Here is a 16,882-nt window from a genome sequence, read left to right as displayed (position 1 = left end):
TAAAGAAGTATCCTTAAAATACTTTAATCAAATACTTCATCATTTATTTCCTTGTTTTGATGGGTTTATTTTAATGAAGGTAATCTATGGTCATTGAAGACATTTCAGAAAACACACAAATAAAGGGAAAAGAAGATGTGTTACCCCACCATTTTTATAATGTTTGTCTTTTGGGTAAATCAGAACATCTGCCTGTTCAAGCACATTCTGTCCAACTCCTGTCATCTTATATCAGGAAAGGCCTGGAGAAACTGGAAAACTGGGGGTGAAGGTAGAGCCTTATCCTTCTCTTGTGAGAGGGCAGGGTTGTAAATGGGGCTTTCCTGTGCAGACACTGCAAAGGTTACATAGGTCATTGTTATAATTTGACTGTATAGTTTTTCAGGCCTTTTCTCTGCACATATATAAAATACATATATTTTATTTTTCCACATATGTCTTCCATATACTTTTGTGTAACTTGCTTTGTAAAATTTAACAGTGTATTATGAGCTTCTTCTATTCTTGTCAATATATACAGTTCAACACAGCCATTTTAATACCTACAAATGAATCAACCATGAAGTGTTTCATTAATCCTTACTAATGGGTGGGAGGTGTTTCCCATTTACTGATAGTATTAACAATGCTAATAAGCATCCAGACTTGTTTGGATATTTCCAGAGGAGAAATCATGGGTCAAATGGGATACATACATTAAACATTAGTATACATTACCACATACCTTCCAGAAAGCTTCATCAAGGGGCCCATTTCCCAACACTTATGCCAATGGCTGGCTTTGTCATTTGTAAATATTTTTGTCAATCTGTTAAGTTGGACATAATTTGGTATGTTTGTTAAACACCTAAATTTTTATTTTCTAATATGTTTTACACATTTTTAGATTTTTTGTGTTTTACGTATGGGCTTAAGAGCTTTAATTAGTAAAAATATTAACCTTTGATTACCAATATTTCCCTCCAATTTTCTTTGAACTATACTTACAGCTAAGAGATACATTTTTACAGAGTCCAGTATCTACCTTTACCTTGAGTCTGGTTTCAGTAATGAATTTTTTTTCTTCTTAACTTTTATCTTCAGATAGTTGCAGATTCACATACAACTCTTTTTTTTTTTAAAAGGTCTATTTATTTATTATTTGCAAGAGAGAGAGAGAGAAAATGCACAAGTGAGGGGAGATGCACAGGGAGAGAAACTCAAGCAGACTCCAGGCTGAGTGTGGAACCCAACACAGGTCTGGATCTTGACCCTGAGATTATGACCTGAGCCAAAATCAAGAGTCAGTCCCTCAACTGAGTGAGCCACGCAGGTGTCCCAATTCATATACTGTTCTAAGAAACACTGCAGAGATATTCCATATGTCCCTCTCTCAGTTTCCCACAATAATAGTGTCTTGCATAACTATAGTACAATATCACAACCAAGAAATTCACTTTGATTCAAACCATTGACCTTACTCAGATTTCACCATTTTATGTCCACTTACTTGTCCCTGTGTATATTTAGTTCTGTGCAATTTGATCACATATATAGACTGGGGTGACCACCACCGCATTCAGGATACAGAACAACTTCATGGCAAAGGTACTTTCTGCTATTCCTTTAATCCACACCCTTTCTTACCCCCTCTCTGGCACATCCTTAATATCTGGCAAACATGAGTCTGTTGTCTGTCTTTATAATTTTGTCATTTCAAGAATATTGTACAAATGGAACAATATAGTATGCAATCTTTTGAGGTTGGGTCTTTGAAAATTTGGTGTAACATCCTTGAGATCCATGCAAGTCATGTCAATGGTTTGTTCATTTTTATTGTTGAGTTGTATTCCATAATATAGAAATATGTGGTTTCTTTAACCATTCACCCATTGGAAGATATTTGTGTTTTTTGCAGCTTTTGGCTATTGCAAATGAAGCCGCTGTGAACATTTGTTCTTGCTGAACTCACACCTTACTCTAGGGCATTTTGTTTTTGTAGATTCCTTGGGATTTTCTACATAGACAATCAATTCATCTGCAAATAGAGAAGTTTATTTGTTCCTTCCTAATCTTTATACTTTTATGATTATTTTTGGCTTATTGTCTGGCTAGTGCTCCCATTACTACAATAAATGAGAATAGAGAGAACAGATGTTCTTGGTTTGTTTTCAGTCCAGGATGAAATCATCCTGTCTTTTACTATTATGATGTCAGCCATAGGGATTTTTTAAGATGCACTTTATCAAGTTGAGGAAGTTCCCCTCTATTCCTGATTTGTTGGGAGATTTTTTTATTTTTTTAAGATTTTTATTATTTATTTATTTATTTATTTGACAGACAGAGATCACAAGTAGGCAGAGAGGCATGCAGAGAGAGGGGAAGCAGGCTCCCCGCTGAGCAGAGTCTGATGCGGGGCTTGATCTCAGGACCCTGGGATCGTGACCTGAGCCTAAGGCACAGGCTTTAACCCACTGAGCCACCCAGGTGCCCCTTGTTGGGAGTTTTTATCATGAGCGGGTGTTGGATTTTGTTAAATGCTTTTTTTTTTTGCATTGATTAATATAATCATAAGACTTCTTAATATGTTGATGTGGTGGATTACATTACCTGATTTTTGAATGTTGAATTAGACTTACATATGTGGCATAATTCCCACTTGCTTATGGCATATATTGTTTTTATACAGGCATACCTCAGAGATATTGTGGATCCCCCACAATAAAGCTACTATAAAATTAATCAAATAAAATCTTTGGTTTCCCAATGCATATAAAATTTAAATTTACACTGTACTGTAGTCTATTAAGTGTGCCATAGCATTATATCTGAAAAAGCAATGTGAATATCTTCATTTAATATTGTATTGCTAAAAACTGCTAATCATCATCTGAGCTTTCAGTGAGTCATAGTCTTTTTACCTGTGGAGGCTCTTGCTCCAATGTTGATGGCTGCTTACTGATCAGGGTTCTGGTTGCTGAAGTTTGGTGTGGCTGTGGCATTTTTTAAAATAAGACAACAGTGAAGTTGCTGCATTAGTTGACAAACTGATTTTCTGTAGCAAGCAATACTCTGATAGTATTTTACCCAAATTTCAAAACTGGAGTCAGTCCTCTCAAACCCTGCCACTGCTTTATCAACTAACTTTGTGTAATATAATATTCTCAGATTCCGTTTCAAGAACTCAATTTCTTTGTTTCTTTTGGAGAAACTACTCCTCATCTCTTCAAGTTTTATCATGAGATTGCAGCAATTCAGTCTCATCTTCAGGAGCCAGTTCTAATCTAGTTCTCTTGCTATTTCCAGCACATCTGCAGTTACTTCCTCCACTGAGTATTGAATCCCTCCAAGTCTGGAGTCAACTTCTTCCTAACAAACCCCTGTTAATGTTGATATTTTGCCCTCTTCCATGAATCAGGAATGATCTTAATAACACCTAGAGTGGTAAATACTTTCCAGAAGACTTTCAATTTACTTTGTCCAGATCCATCAGAACAAAATGTTTTTTTAATTAATTAATAAGACTTGAAAATAAAAATTACTCCTTAATCCACAGTCTGACAAATGGGTGTTGTGTTAGTAGGCTTGAAAGTAACGTTAATCTTATTGTACCTCTTCATTAGAGCTCGTGGGTGACCAGGTGCATTGTCAATGGTCAGTAATATTTTGAAATGATTTTTTTTTTTCCTGAGCAGTAGGTCTCAAGAGTGGGCTTACAATATTTAGTAAATCATGTTGTCAACAAATGTGCTGTCATCCAGGCTTTATGTTCCATTGATAGACCACAGGAGAGTAGATATAACTTAATTCTAAAGGGCTCTAGGTTTTTCAAAATGTCAAATGAGCATTGACTTCCATTTAGCTACAAGAGAGTTACTTGCCCTTTGAAGACTTGAAGCTGGAATTTGACTTCTCTCTAGCTATGAAAGTCCTAGATGGCATCGTCTTCCAAAATAAGGTTCTTTTTTATCTACATTGAAAACCTGTAGTTTAGTGTAGTCACTTGCATTAATTATCTTTTGGAAAACTTGCTGCAGCTTCTATAACACTTGGCTGCTTCACCTTGGACTTTTGTGTTGTAGAGATGACTTCTTTCCTGAAACCTCATGAACCTACCTTTGCTAAGCTTCCAACATTTTTTTCTGCAGCTTCCTCACTTCTCAGCCTTCACAAAATTAAAGAGAGTTAGGAACTTGCTCTGGATTAGGCTTTGACTTAAGGGAATGTTGTGGCTGGTTTGATCATATAATCAGACCACTGAAAGTTTCTCCGTGTCAGCAGTAAGGCTCTTTCACTTTCTTATCATTCATGTGTTCACTGGAGTAGCACTTATAATTTCCTTCAAGCACATTTCTTTTGCATTCACAATTTGGGTGTTTTGTGCAAGAAGCCTAGCTTTCAGATTATTTCTGCTTTTGGCATGCCTTCTTCACTAAGTTTAATCATTTCTAGCTTTTGGTTTAAAGTGAGATATGTGACTCTTTTCACTTAAACTCATAGAGGCCATTGCAGGGTTAATTTCAATATTGGCTTAATTCCAATATTGTGTCCCAGGGAATAGGGAGGCCTGAGGAGAGGGAAAGAGATGGGGGAATGGCCAGTCAGTGGAGCAATCAGAACACATACAACATTTATGGATTAAGTTTGGCATCTTATATGGATGCAGTTTCTGATACCCCCCAATTACATAGTAACATTAGGGATCACTGATCATATATCAGTATAACAAATATAATAATAATGGAAAATTTTGAAATATTGCAAGAATTATCAAGATGTGACATAGAGACACAAAGTGAGCAAATGTTGCTTGGAAAAAAGTGCCAATAGACTTGCTTATTCAAAGGGTTACTGTAAACCTTCAATTGTAAAAAATGTAATATCTGTAAAGTGTAATAAAGCAAAGCACAATAAAATGCAGTATGCTTGCATATTGTCTGTATATCATATTCTCCATGCTAATATTTCTTGAGGATTTTTGCCCTTAAGTTCATGGAAGATATAAGTCTGTAGTTTTCTCTTTTTGTATTGTCTTTGGCTAGAATTAGGTTAATAATAGTCTCATAAAATTAGTTGGGAAGTGTTCCCGCCTCTTGCACTTTCTGAAAGAGATTATATAAAATTGATATTAATTCATCTTTAAATATTTGGTAGATTTCCATCTGGTTCTGAAGATTTCTTTTTCAGGAACTTATAAATTGTGAATTCAATTTCTTTAATAGTTTTAGAAGTAGTCAATTTGTTTATTTCACCTCTTCAGTTTTCAAGGAACTGTTTCATTTCTTCTAAGTTGTTGAATTTAAGAACATAAAATTCTAGTAGTCCCTATTATCCTTTCAAAACATGCAGGATCTGCCATGATATCCCTGTTTCATTCCTGCTATTGGTGATTTGTGTCTTCTCTTCTCTTTTTTTATCTTTAACAGTTTCACTTTAGAGACATCATCATCATCATCATCATCATCATCATCATCATCATTTCCTTTCTTTCTTTTTAAAATGTTTTAATTTAAATTGTAGTTACTTACCATGAAGTATAATTTTGGTTTCAGGAGTAGAATTCAGCAATTCATCATTTACATACAATACCCAGTACTCGCCACAAGTGCCCTTTTAAATATCCTTCACACATCTAGCTCATCCCCTATGCACCTCCATCATCCCTCAGTTTGTTCTCTATCATTAAGAATCTCTTATGTTTCGAGGTGCCTTTGTGGCTCAGTGGGTTATGCCTCTGCCTTAGGCTCAGGTCATGATCTCAGGGTCCTGGGATCGAGCCCCACATTGGGCTCTCTGCTCAGCAGGGAGCCTGCTTGCCTCTCTTTCTCTCCCTGCCTCTCTGCCTACTTGTGATCTCTCTCTCTCAAATAAAAAAATCTTAAAAAAAACTCTTATGTTTTGTTTCATCCTCCTTTTTCCTCTCTCTCCCCATGTGATCATCTGTTTTGTTTCTTAAATTCCACATATGAGTGAAATCATATAGTCTTTATCTTTCTCTAATAAGTCATTATTTTACCTAGCATAGTACACACCGGCTCCATCCATTTGCATCTCTCATTGCAAATGGCAAGATTTCATTCTTTGTGATGGTTGAGTAATATTCCTTGCATATATATATATATATATATATATATATATATATAACACTTATTCTTTATCCAGTCATCAGTCAGTGGACATTTGGGCTCTTTCCATAGTTTGTTGATAGTGCTGCTACAAACACTGTGGATGCATGTGCCCCTTTGGATCTGTATTTTTGTATTCTTTGGGTAAATACTTAGTAGTGCAATTGCTGGGTCATAGGGTAGTTCTATTTTTAACTTTCTGAGAAACCTCTGTACTGTTCTCTAGAGTGGCTGCACCAGTTTGCATTGCCACCACCAGTGCAAGAGGTTTCCCTTTTCTCTACATCCTCAAAAAAACACTTGTTGTTTCTTCTGTTGTTAATTTTAGCTCTACAGACAGGTTTGAGGTGGAATCTCATTGTGGTTTTGATTTGTATTTGAAGGATATCAATACCAGCTTTTTGTTTTATTGATTTCTCTCTATAGATTTCCTGTTTTTAATTGCACTTGTTTCTGCTCTTGTTTATATGATTTACTTCCTTCTGTTTGCTTTACTCTTTCTTTTCTAGTTTCTTCAGCTGGGAGTATCGGTGATTGATTTGAGACCTTCTTTTCTATTATAAATATTTAATGTATAGTTTTCCCTCTCAGCACTGCTTTAACTCCATCCCACATATTTTAATATGTTGTATTTTCATTTTCACTCAGTTCCACGTTTTATTTTTAAAATTTTAAAAGTTTTATTGTGTTATATTAGCCACCATACAAAACAATATATGTTTTAAAATTTATTTTTATATTTCTTCTTTGAGCCATGGATAATTTAGAATTGTGTTAATTTCCAAGTGTTTGAAGATTTTTCTCTTGTTTTTCTGTTACTGATTAATTTTGTGCAGTTTATTTTATGGTCCAAGATATGCCCCATTTTGGTGACTGTTCCATAAATGCTTTAAAAATGTTGGTGGGTAGATTGTATATAGGTCCATTTGATCTTGTTGGCTTATTGTGTTGTTCATTTCTTCTACATCCTTGGTGTTTTTCTGTCTGACAGTTCTATCGGTTCCTGAGAGTGGGATGTTGAAATCTCCCAACTATTTCTCCTTCAGTTCTATCAGTTTTCACTTCTGTTAAAGTTTTGAGGCTCTGTTGTTTGAAGGTACCTGTACATAAATGACTGTTACGTCTTTCTGGTAATTTAATATATATTTTTTTAAGATTTTACTTATTTATTTGACAGAGAGAGATCACAAGTAGGCAAAGAGGCAGGCAGAGAGAGAGGGGGAAGCAGACTGCCGCCAAGCAGAGAGCCTGACATGGGGCTCGATCCCAGGACCCTGAGTCCATGACCCAAGCTGAAGGCAGAGGCTCAACCCACTGAGTCACCCAGGTGCCCCTAAATGAATGTTTTTATTATTGTTACAGATTTCCTGCTTTTTTTCTAGTAATTTTCCTTTTTTTTACTCAGAAATCTACTTTATCTAATATTAATACAGTTACACCTGATTTTAAAAAAATCAGTGTCTGCACAGTATATATTTTTTCCACCCTTTTACTTTCTGCCTACCTGTATTATATTTGATTGAGTTTCTGGTAGATTACAGATATATATACATACATAACATTATTAGATGTTATTGAATTATTTTTATCTACTCTGCCAATCTCTTTTTATTGGTGTATTTAGAACTATTTATATTTAAGGTAAATATATATATTTCAACTTAAGAGTGTCATTTATTGTTTGGTTTCTGTCTGTTTCCTCTGTTTCTTGTTTCTCTGTTCCCTTTTTCATACCATAATATGGGTTACTTGAATTTTTTTGGTGGTGTTCTGAGTAATCACTTTGTATAGATTTTTTAGTGGTTTGCTTATCTTTTTGCAGGCTACTGGTATCAACATTTTAATTCTTTGAGTGAAGTTAGGAAACTCTCCTTCTATTTAAGTCCCTTTATCCTCTCTGATTTTAAAATATAATTCCCTAAAGTATTTTCTCTACACATAATACCATATCAGATGGTATTTTAATTTTTGCTTCAGCTATCAGATATAATTTAAAAAATTAATGCAAATGGGATAGTCTGTTTACCAATTTCAATGCTTATTTCTCATTTTTGAAGCTCCAGGCCTTTTTCTGTTATGATTTCTTTTCTGTTTAGAGAATTTTCTTTAAGGCTAATTTTCCATAAGGCTAAGGTTTGCCAGCAACAAATTCTCTTAGTTTTCTTTTATCTGAGAATGGCTTTACTTCCTCTTCATTCTTAAAGAATATTTTCATTAGGTGTAAAATTCATGGGTGACAATTCTTTTGGTAGTTGAGAAATGTGTTGCTTCCTTCTGACATTTATGATTTCAGGTAAGAAATCTGCTGTTATTTAAATTGGTGTTTTATTATTAATATAATTTCTTGCTAGCTGCTTTCAATATTTTTTCTTAGCCTTATGTTTTCATAAATTTAATTATGATACATCTTGGGGCACCTGGGTGGCTCAGTGGGTTAAAGCCTCTGCCTTCGGCTCAGGTCATGATCCCGGGGTCCTGGGATCGAGCCCCACATCGGGCTCTCTGCTCAGCAGGGAACCTGCTTCTCTCTCTCTCTCTCTCTCTCTCTGCCTGCCCCTCTCCCTATTTGTGATCTCTGTCTGTCAAATAAATAAATAAAATCTTAAAAAAACATTATGATACATCTTGGTATATATTTCTTTGGATTTATCCTATTTGTGTGCTCTCAGTTTCTTTAATGTGTAGCTTTGTATTTTGTTTTTATCAAATTTGTCAAGTTTTGGTCATTATTTCCTTAAATACTTTTTCAGTCCCATTCTCTTTTTCTTCTGGGGCTCTGACTCCAATAATAGAAATATTAGTTCTTTTGTTATTGGCTTGCTATAGAGACTATAGTTCCTAGAATCATTTATTTTATTTTTCAGTCTGTTATTTCTCTGTTGCTCAGATTGGGTAAATTCTTCTGATACATTACTCAAGTTCTCTGATTCTCTCATCTCACTGTGCTATTGAGTCCATTCAGTGACTTTTACAATTTCATTTATTGTGTTTTTTCAGTTCTATATATTCCATTTGGTTATTAAGAAACAACAACAACACAGCTTTAGGGACCTGGGTGGTGCAGTCAGTTAAGTGTCGTACTCTTGGTTTCAGCTCAGGTTTTTGGTGTTGAGTTGTAACAGTTCTTTATATATCTTGGATATTAACCCCTTATCAGACATTTGAAAATATCTTCTTTCATTCAGTAGATTGTCTATTGGTTTTATTGATGGTTTCCTTCAGCGTTCAGGAGCCTTTTATTTTGATGTAGTCTTAATAGCTATTTTTGCTGTTGTTTCTCTTGCCTTACAAGATGTATCTAGAAAAATGTTGCTATGACTGATGTCAGAGAAATTACTGCTTGTGTTCTTTTCTAGGATTTTTATGGTTTCAGATCTTACATTTAGTTTTTAATCCATTTTGAGTTTATTTTTGTATGATATTAAAATGTGGTCCAGTTTTATTCTTTTACATGTACGTGGCCAGTTTTTCCAGCACCATCTATTGAAGAAACTATCTTTTCCTCGTTGTATATTCTCACCTCTTATATAATAGCTTAACTGACCATATAAACATGATTTTACTTTTGTGCTCTCTATTCTGTTCCATTGACTTATTTGTCTATTTTTGTGGAGTATCTTACTGTTTTGATTACTACAGCTTTGTGGTATATCTTGAAATTTGGAATTGTGATACTTCCAGTTTTGTTTTTCTTTTTCAGTATTGCTTTGTTATTTGAGATCTTTTGTGCTTTCATGCAAATTTTAGGATTGTTTGTTATAGTTCTATGAAAAATGCTGTTAGTATTTTGATAAGGATTATATTAAATGTATAGATTGCTTTGGCTAGTGTAGACATTTTTTTTTAAAGATTTTTATTTATTTATTTGACAGAGAGAGATCATAAGTAGGCAGAGAGGCAGGCAGAGAGAGAGAGGAGGAAGCAGGCTCCCTGCTGAGCAGAGAGCCTGATGTGGGACTCGATCCCAGGACCCTGAGATCATGACCCAAGCCGAAGGCAGCAGCTTAACCCACTGAGCCACCCAGGCGCCCTAGTGTAGACATTTTAACAATATTTGTTCTTCTGATCTATGAGCATGGAATGTCTTTTCATTTCTTTGCATTATTTTAAATTTCTTTCATCAATGTTTTATAATTTTATTATAAAACCTTTAACCTCTTCGGTTAAGTTTATTCCTCCATATTTTATTGTTTTTGGAGCAATAGCTAGTGGGATTATTTTTTAAATTTTATTTTCTTCTGCTTCATTATTACTGTATAGGAATGCAACAGATTTCTGTAACATTGATTTTGTGTCCTGCAACTTTACTGATCATTTATCAGGCTTAACTAGTTTTTTGGTGGCCTCTTTAGGATTTTCTACATATAGTATCATGTCACCTGTGAATTATGATATTGTAACTTCTTGAAAATATGGATGCCTCATATCTTTTTCTGGTCTAATTACTGCAGACAGAACTTTCAGTGGTACTATGTTGAATAAAAGTGGCAAGATTGAAAATCCTTGTGTACTTCATGATCTTAACAGAAAAGATCTCAGTTTTTTACCATTGAGTATAATGTTACCTGTGGGTTTTTCACTTATGGGCTTTATTATGTTGTGATGTTCTAACCACACTTTATTCAGAGTTTTTATCATGAATAGATGTTGAATTTTGTCAAATGCTTTTCCTACATCTATTGAGAGGATCATATGATTTTTATTCTTCATTTTGTAAATGTGGTATATCATGTTGATTGATTTGTGAATGTTGAACTGTTCTTGCATTCCTGTAATAAATACTGCTTGATGTGACTTGATCATGATCATGATCATGGTGACTAATCTCTTCAAAGTATTGTATGTGGTTTAATAATATTTTCTTGAGGATTTTGCTTCTAAGTCCATCAGAAATATCAGCTTGTAGTTCTCATTTTTGGTAGTCTTTGTCTAGTTTTCATATCAGGGTAATTCTGGCCTCATAGCATGTATTTGATAGTTTTCCTTCCTTCTTTATTTTTTGGGATAGTTTGAAGAGAGTAGATATTAACTCTTTAAATATTTGGTAGAACTTGCCTGTGAATCATTCTGGTGCTGGACTTTTTTTTTTTTTTTGGTAGTTTTTGATTACCAATTCAATTTTGTTACTTCTATTTGGTCTGTTCAGGTTCTCTGTTTCTTCCTAATTCAGTTTTGGAAGTTTGTATGTTTCTAGGAATTTACTCATTTCTTCTAGGTTGCTCAGTCTGCTGGGATATAGTATTTTATAATCCTTTGTATTTGCATAGTGTCAGTTGTTGCTTCTGTCTCAGTTCTGATTTTATTTATTTGGGTCTTTTCTCTTTTTCTTGATGTCTGGCTAAGGGTTTGTCAATTTTGTTTATCTACTCAAAGAACCAGCTCTTGGTTTCATTGATTTTTTTTTCTACTGTGTTTTTAGTTTCTATGTCATTTATTTCTTCTCTGGTCTCAATTATTTCCTTTCTTCTACTGGTTTTGGGTTTTATTATTTTTTTTCTAGTCCCTTTAATTATAAGGAAATATTGTTTATTTAAGCCTTTTCTTGTTTCTTGAGGGAGACCTGTATTGCTATATATTTCCCTTGTAGAGCTATTTTTTTTGTATCCCAGAGATTTTGAACCATTGTGTTTTCATTTTCTTTCTCTCTCTCTTTTTAAAAAGATTTTATTTATTTATTTATTTGACAGAAAGAGAGAGAGAGAGAGATCACAAGTTGCAGAGAGGCAGGCAGGGATAGGGGGAAGCAGGCTCTCTGCTGAGCAGAGAGCCCCATGCGGGGCTTGATCTCAGGACCCTGACCTGAGCCAAAGGCAGAGGCTTAACCTACTGAGATATCCTGGTGCCCCTCTCTCTCTCTTTTTAAAAGATTTTATTTATTTGACAGAGAGAAACATAGAGAGAGAGAGGGAACACAAGCAGGAGTAGGAGAGGGAGAAGTAGGCTTCCTCCAAAAGGGATCCCAATGTGGAGCTTGATCTCAGGACCTGGTATCACAACCTGAGCTGAAGGCAGATGCATAATGACTGAGCCACCCAGGCTTCTCATGTTTTCATTTTCATTTGTTTCCATATATTTTAAAATTTCTTTGTTTGCTTTCTTCACTCCTTGGTTGTTTATTATCATGTTGTTTAGCTTCCACATGTTTGTTTTTGTTCCCATTTTTCTTTTATGACTTATTTCTACTCATTATTGTGATCAGAAAGAAGGCATGATATGATTTCAGTCTTCTTATATTTGTTGAGACTTGCTTTGAGTCTAATATGTGATATATTCTGGTTAATATTCTATGTGCATTTGCAAAGAATATGTATTCTGTGTTTTGGATGGAAAGTTCTGTATGTTTTGTCCATCTGGTTCAACATGTCTTTCAGAGACACTATTTCCTTGTTTTTCTGCCTGGATGACCTGTCCATTGATATAAATAGGGTGTTAAAGTTCCCTACTATTATTATATTATCATCAATTTCTCCTTTTATGTCTATTAATATTTGCTTTACGTATTTAGGTGCACAAGAGTTAGTTGTGTAGCTATTTACCACTGTTATATCCTCTTGATAGATTGATCCCTTCATCATTATTTAATACCTTTCTTTGTCTTTTGTTGCAGTCTTTCGGTTTGAAGTCTATTTTTTTGGATGTATAGCTACCCTGCCCCTCCCTTCCTTCCTTCCTTTCTTTTTTTTTTCTTTCTCTTTCCTTCCATTTGCATGGTAAATGTTTTCCCATCCCTTTACTTTCTATTTGTATACATCATTAGGTCTGAGGTAGCAGATAGATGGGTCTTGTGTTTTAAAATCTATTCCACCACACTGTATCTTTTTTTTTTTAAAGATTTTATTTATTTATTTGACAGAGATCACAAGTAGGCAGAGAGGCAGGTAGAGAGAGAGAGAGAGAGAGAGAGAGGGAAGCAGGCTCCCTGCGGAGCAGAGAGCCCGATGCGGGGCTCGATCCCAGGACCCCGAGATCATGACCCGAGCCGAAGGCAGCAGCCCAAACCACTGAGCCACCCAGGCACCCCACACTGTATCTTTTGATTGGAGCATTTAGGCTATTCTCATTTAAACTAATTATTTTTTTTCATTTAAACTAATTATTGATAGGTATATACTTATTGAAGTTTTGCTATTTGTCATGTGGTTGTTTTATAGTTCTCTGCTCCTTTCTTCTTCTCTTGTCTTCCTTTGTGATTGAAGAGCTATGTTATGTTTGGCTTTCCTTCTCTTTACATTTGTGCATCTATCAAATGGTTTGGGTCTTTGGTTCTCATGAGAACTATATAACATCCTAACTATATAACTATATAACATCCTAAGAAAATAAAAGTCTGTATTAATTTGGTGGTCATTTTAAGTTCAAACATACACACACACACACACAAAACCAAAAAGAGGCTAAATTTGTTTTTTTATTATTATTCTTTTCTTTTTCTTTTCCTTTGCTTTTAAAAATTCTCTCCTTCAGGGGGCCTGGGTGGCTCAGTGGGTTAAAGCCTCTGCCTTCAGTTCTGCTTCCCCTTCTCTATGCCTGACTCTCTGCCTGCTTGTGATCTCTGTCAAATAAATAAACAAAATCTTAAAAAAAGATTCTCTCCACATTTTATGTATATGCTGTCATATTTTACATATTTTATTCATATTTTTATGTCTAATTTTAACTATTTCTTTTCCATTTAAAGAAGTCCTTGTAACATTTCTTGTATGGCTGTTTAGTTGCGATAAACTCTTTTATTTTTTAATTTGTTTAGGAGACTATTTATCTCTCCTTCAAATCTGAACCTTGCTGGGTAGAGTATTGGTAGTTGTAACTTTTTTTCCTTTCAGCACTTTGAATATTTCCTATCATTCTATTTCTGGCCTGCAAAGGTTCTTCTGAAGAATTAGGTGATAGCCTCAGGTTTTCCTTTGTAGGTAACTTTTTGATTCTCTCTTGCTGTTTTTAAATTTTCTCTTTAACTTTAACCTTTAGCATTTAAATTATTATATGTCATGGTGTAGGCCTTCTTGTGTTCATCTTGTTTGGAACTCTCTTTTAACTTTTTGGACCTGGATGTCTATATCCTTTCCAAGGTTAGAGAAAATTTCAGCTATTATTTCTTCAAATAAATATTTTAACCATTCTCTATTTTTCTGGGACTTATATATTTCAAATGTTTATTGCTTGATGTTATCCAAGAGACCCCTTAACCTATTCTGATTTTTCAAAATTCTCTTGTTGCAGTTCAGGTGCTTTTCATTACCCTGCCTTCCAGATTGCCGATACATTCTTCTGTATCTTCTAATCCACTGTTGATTCCCTCTAGTGTGTTTTTTATATCAGTTATTGTATTCTTTAACTCTAATTGGTTCTTTCTTATACTCAGATCTCTTTATTGAAAGTCTTCCCGAGTTCTTCAACTCTTCTTCCAGTCCTAGTGAGTATCTTTATGATCATTACTTTAAATTCTTTATCAGGCATATTGCTTTTTTCTGTTTCTTTCTTTTTTGAGCATATTAATCTGTCTTCCCATTTTCCTTGACTTTCTGTTTTTGTTTCTATGGACTAGGTGGAATAGCCATTTTCCTAACTTTGAAGGAATGGACTTTTGTGTGGCCATCACCTATGTATACTGTGTGCTTGGTGACTTTTGTTGGCTGGCTGGAACTGTGACTGGCATAGGCGGGATGTCTGAGAGCTTTCCACCTAGTAGGTGCCCTGTCAGGATAGCTAAAGCTGAAGAGGATACAGTCTGAGGTGTCCTGGGGTGTTCTATGCAGGAGATGCCTTGGCCTTGGTGGAGCAACTGGAGCTGATACAACATCAGAGCTGGGAGGTCCCTGAACTCTCTGCAGAGGGTGCCCTAGCAGGATAGTAAACTAAAGTGAGTACATGCCAGGGCGATCTGAGGTCTACACAGAGAGCATACCTTGGCAGGAAAGCTAAAGTGTATGTAAACCATGGTGTTCCAGGACAATATAGTGCCCTGAAGGGGGTGTATGGAGCTAAGGTGAGGTACAGGCTGGCAGGTCCTTTGTGAAGGCAGCATGCTGGAAGTACAGCTAAGGACAAAATGGACATGAATTTGTATATATGCTGAATATTTTGGATATTATATTATGAGACTCTGGATCCTTTTTAACTTTATTATTTTTAGTGAGCATCTCCTATTGAAATGAATCATGGGTCCTGCCAACATCATTTCAGCAAAAATGTAGCCAATATGTCCTACTGGATGGAAATGGTGGTTCAATTTGATGCTAAACCCCAATGGTTCTACCTTGACACTACCTGACACTACTTTGGAAGGGTAATAGCCATACTAACTGCATATGTCAGGTAAAGATGGAAGAATATCTCTCTGCTCAACCATACTGACCATGCAGGAGAACTGGAACACTGAGTCTTGCTTTCATAGGGCAGAGAGGTAGAGGGAAAGACCAGCTTCTTGCTTAGTCTTGCTGAAACTGCAGTAGGTGAGTGGCAGTTTTTACATTTACTTTTGGCTGCAGTATGGTGAATATTGCTAAAACTGTTTTCTATTTTTGTCTCCCTTTTTCTTGAACTTTGATATGTGGTAATAGGCTTTTATTGGAGGTTTTTGTTGTTGTTGTTGTTTTTTCTGTGACTGTTGACAGTTCTGGGTTGGAGGCTCCTATGGCTTTTGGTCCAAGATGAATAGGAAACAATAAGGAAACCCTGGGAATTCACCACATGTTATTCCTTAAGTTCTGAGATCCCTAGGTAGTCCATCTTTTTCTTCCTACTGTTCAGTCTTCATATGCTTTTTGTTGTGTTCTGCTTAGTGTTCTTTAGTTATAAAAGGGAGGACCTGGAAAGAATTTGGCTATTTCATCCTATCTAAAACTGAACAACAAACTTTTTTTATAATTACTTTTAACTTGATTTTTGAAAAGATAGGTCTTCTCAACCTATGTCTTACTGGCATATAAAATTCCTAATCATGTTACTGTGAGCCATTCTTTTGTGTTTGGGAGATAATTTTCAAAACAGAAATGAAAACAGTGGTAGCATAGTGAGGGTATGAATAAATTTAATGAGCTTTATTGGTATATAATTATTATCCAATCAAGGACATCCATTTTAAGTTAATAAATAGTTCAGTGAATCTTGACAGACACATACAATGCATAACTACAACCACAATTAAAATAAATAATAATTACATCAACCTGAAAATTCCTTCCTGCTCCTTTTCAGTCAATTCCTTCCCCTACTTAGGGCCCTTGGCAACTACTGAAAACCCCAAGGGCAACAACCATAATGGAATTACAAAGCATATGGTTTTGTTTTTTTTTTTAAGCATGTAGTTATTTTGACTCTATTTTCCTTTACTTAGCTTAATGCTTATGAGATTAATCCTTGTTGTTATATGTATCCTTATTGTTCCTTTCTTACTGCTTATTCATATTTCCTTGCATGAATGTATCTCAGTGTGTTTATTCTCTGGCTGATAAACATTTGGGTTGTTTCCTGTTTTCAGCTATTTTGAATAAAACATCTGTAAAAATTTCTCAGGAATATTTCATTTGTGTGTAGTGAGATATGTTTTCATTTTTTTAAGCAAATACATAAACATTGCTAAGATTATGGTTCCTTTTTAATTTTGTAAGAAACTGCTAAAGTGTTTTCCAGATTGGCTATGCAGTTTTCACTCTCATAGTCGGTGTATGAGAAATTTAGTTGCTTAGCATCCTTGCCAACATTTTTCTTGTCTGCCTTTGAAATTTTAACCATTCTAGTAGGGGCGAGGTGATATTTTATTGTGGTTTTAATCTGAA

This window comes from Mustela erminea, chromosome 7 (assembly GCF_009829155.1).
Source record: "Mustela erminea isolate mMusErm1 chromosome 7, mMusErm1.Pri, whole genome shotgun sequence".
Classification (NCBI taxonomy): Eukaryota; Metazoa; Chordata; class Mammalia; order Carnivora; family Mustelidae; genus Mustela; species Mustela erminea.
This window is presented reverse-complemented; position numbering follows the sequence as displayed.